Raw genomic sequence first — 4031 nt, 5'->3', positions numbered from 1 at the left:
CTTTCTCCATTCAGAGAATGTAACCACTAATGAAGCAAAGTGAAGTATCTACTTTAGAGAGATGGAGTACATAAAGGTTTCCTCTGTGTCAAAGGAGACACACCTGAAAAGGGCACCCTAAAATCTGGTTAATGTAAGGAAATCTGTTCAGCAGGTAGGCCATGGCAGTTCTCCCTGACATCATCATTAGGCTCTCCCTGAAAACTCTCTTGTAACCTGGAGAGCACTGGCTTCTTCTGTGATGTCACAACTGTTGTCATGACTGCAACTGTCTCTCAGATATCCTTCAGTACCTCTAGGTTTTACTAATTTACCTCTAATTCAGAGAAAATTAGAGAGTGATAACAAAGTGGATGATGAGATTGGAAATGAGGGGAAGGAAGCTGGCCTTCTGTCTTGGTATAAAAAACAAGGAAGAAATATGTGGTCCTTTGGAAAGCTCAGTGAGTCCTTGGTAGGGATTGAGAGGTATCTCTGAAGAGATAGTCTTGAAACAGGGAAACAGGAGTTCTGAGACTCTCAAAAGCTTCTGGACTTCCCTGTTCTTATGGTTCCTGTATGTCAGAGGGTTTATATCATTCATTTCTTTATTCGAAAACCAAGTGTTATGAAGGGCACAGTTGAATTCCTGAGAGCTCATGACTGTACTCTTTTTGTCAAGATGAAAAGGTCCTAAGGAAGAAGGGAAAAACAAGTATTCTGTCCATAACTCAAGTTAAACTCCTCAATGCTTTGGAAACCTATGGTGCATTTTGTGTCTGACACTGATATCTGCGAGAGAGAAGTGCTTCTAGTTGAGACTTCATCATCTCAGTCTTATACTAGTATTATCTTGAATACCACTTCAGATTTCTGAGTCAATATGTGAGATTACTTGGCAGCTTTCTTTTCTTTCATATCATTCATGTTTTTTTTTATATTTTAGCCATTTTTTTCTTTTTTAACTAGATGTTTCTACATATACATTTAAAATATTTCCTTTCCAAATTTCCTGTGCATAAGATCCCTAACCGTTCCATTACCTTCTTCTCTAACCAGCCTTTCTGCCGCATGAAATTCCCTTGAAGTGGGAGACAAACTGTGGAGGACAAGGCCACTCTTTCCAATGTTGCCCAAAAGGCCATCCTCAGGCACATATTCATTTTAAGCCACTGGTCAGTCCATGTACTTTTTTTGTATGTTGGGCTAGTACGAGAAAGCTCTGGTTCATTGGCATTGTTTTTCGTACGGGTTTGAAAACACCCTCAGCTCCTCTATCCTTTTTCAACATTTACCAACAAGAGGTCTGTATTCAGTTCACTGGTTTACTACTAGCATTCAATTATGTATTTGACATGCTATATCTGTGTCTCTCAAGAAATATTCATATCTGGATCCTGGAAGAATGCACTTCTTACCTTTGTAAATCTTATCTAGTTTTTTTTGACTGATGTATACATATATACTTTTGATGGCTCCAACACCTAAGTGTTTAAGTGGAATGTTAAAATGGATTCTGCCCAACTATGTTAAGAACATAGAACTCACAAATGACCATTTCAAAAATACTCCTTCCTGTTTTTATAAACTTATTTAAGTAAATGTTTTACTGGTCCTCAAGCCATTCTTCTCCCTGCCCATCATCTGGTATCTTATGTTTGTCTTTAAGATAGAATCATGTTAAAACCTCCTAAAACCTCAAATCTGGCCATAGGAATTCTGGAAGCTAAATAGTGTAGAACTGATATCAAATTGGACAAGAAACCAAATCCAATTACATGTTGTCCTTTGCTTTACTGATGTCTGGTAATTTTTTGAAAAAATAAGGATTTGGGAGTTTACCATTTGAAGTAGGTACACCATATTTACAATGTTATACTCACTGTATACCTGGGCCCCCTTTGTGACCAAAATCATTGCAGAGAATGGAATTGGAAAACAAAGTTTTTGTGTACACATTGAGGAATATTTACAAAGTCCCTTGTCATGCCCAACCTCGACTAACAAGACATGACCAACGAAGATCTTCTTCAAGCAGTTTTACTCAGGACCCTTGATACAATCTTCAGATCCCAGGGAATCCCCGGAGCACACTTAAATAGCTAGTGCTGGCCAATCCTAGCAAGCAATGTGGGTCAATCAGATAGGCTGTCACTATGCAGAAGCTAGTAGGCCAGGCAGGCATAGACAAATAAGGACTTGCTTACTACAAGGATAGTGCACCATTGGGAGGGTGGAAGGCGGAAACCAGTGCCATCTTTGAGGTCCACCACGTCACAGTGGCCTAGAATTCCCCCTTTCTGTTTAATTAATGAAGCGGGCAAAGGCACCACTGATCGTGGTGACCCCCACCCATCCCCCTGTCTTAGGATCATCTGTTCATTAAACCAGTCTTAGTACACCTCATCTCCCACAAGTTTCCATGCCATAGATAGAAGGTAGGTTGCCCATCACTGGGCAGGGTCACTCACACATACTCTGGCATGAGGTACAACAAGGTTTTCTGAGTGACCATAAGAGAGGCTTGAGGGGACTGTCCTGCTTCAATGGCTGCAAATACCTGTACCACCATAACTGTGCCGCCTCTGAACAAACCTCATTCTACATAGACACCACTGGCACACTAGGGAGACTAGCAGCAAGAGTCCAGCTAGGGTTCCCATACCCACCCACTCCCTCAGATGATTCATAGCAGCAGCAATCCAAGGTGACAATCTTGTAGCCAGTCTAGCATCTGCATGTGTGGAGTTCATCTTCAGGATGGCTACATGTAGCTGATCCATTAAGGAATCAAATTCTCCTGGCCAATTGCCTAGAAGATAACTTGACAACTGTTTAACCAAATTAGAAGAGTGGGCTTAAAGTCATGACGTATTGTCATGAGTCTCGGGAACACCGATAGTATCCCCCACCGGGGCTCTGTTTGGACCAGCATTTGGGTCACACCGAGAAGTGTCAGCAACAGCAGGATCATCATTCTTGTAGCACCTCCTTGTCAATCTTTCAGGGACCCACAACGGATCTTGCCGATCCTGAGGAAACACACAAACAGACACTCTTGCCCATGCCAACATGGGATCTGGTCCATGCTATAAGCCAATGATCACATCTTTCCATTTCACATAACTTTCAACGTGCCCGCCCGACACTGATGTCGGTCAGCGGCAGAAAGGCCGTCATCAACCAAAATTAAAAAAAAAAAAAATAAGAGTAAAAGTGTCTAAGGATATCTGTTCCTTGGGGATTCTACCATGGCCTAATCCCCCTTTTTGTTTAATTACGCATTCCTTCAAGGTACAATGTACTTGCTCAACACCACCTTGACGTTGGGGATTATAAGGCAGGTCATGGCACATCCATCCATTTATAAAAGAATTTGAAAGATTTGGCAGTTTATGCTGGGCCATTATCAGTTTTTAAATGTTGAGGCTTTCCCCAAGCAGCCCAGGATTATAGGCAGAGTCCAACATTTCGTGCATTTTCTCCACTCATAAGGGTAGCATGAATGACACCTCAACAAATATCCACAGAATCATGAATGTATTTTAGAGTCCCAAATCCAGATATGTGAGTTACATCCATTTGCCAAAACTTTAGGGGCAAGAGGCCTCTAGGATTAATCCCTACACTAGGGGGATGGTGAAAAGTGATACACTGTTGACATCCTAAAACTATCTGTACAGCATCTTCTCAGGACAGATGAAACTTCTGCTCTAAGGTCTTCGTAGGAACATTAAATTGTTTATGAAACTGTTGGGCTTGATCCAATGATGAGCTAAAGAATATGAACTCCATGAGGGTACATCTATCCACAAGATCATTTCACTAACTGAGAGGAATAGGCAAAGCTTTATGAGCTCTAATATTTTGGACAAAAAACTTGTGACCTCTTTCTCAGATCAATTCCTGAAGTTCCCACAGCAGCTGGCATACCGTGCTCCTAATTTTAATAGGGCCATCCACTTCTAATATTTTAACTGCATTATGAAGTATCATGAATCAGAGAGCAAATTAAAGGCAAAAGAACACTTTTTATACACTTCCTGCACAAT

The sequence above is a fragment of the Rattus norvegicus genome, unplaced genomic scaffold, assembly GCF_021556685.1.
Source record: "Rattus norvegicus strain SHRSP/BbbUtx unplaced genomic scaffold, alternate assembly SHRSP_T2T haplotype1-0000019, whole genome shotgun sequence".
Taxonomy (NCBI): domain Eukaryota; kingdom Metazoa; phylum Chordata; class Mammalia; order Rodentia; family Muridae; genus Rattus; species Rattus norvegicus.
Note: the sequence above shows the minus strand (reverse complement) of the source record.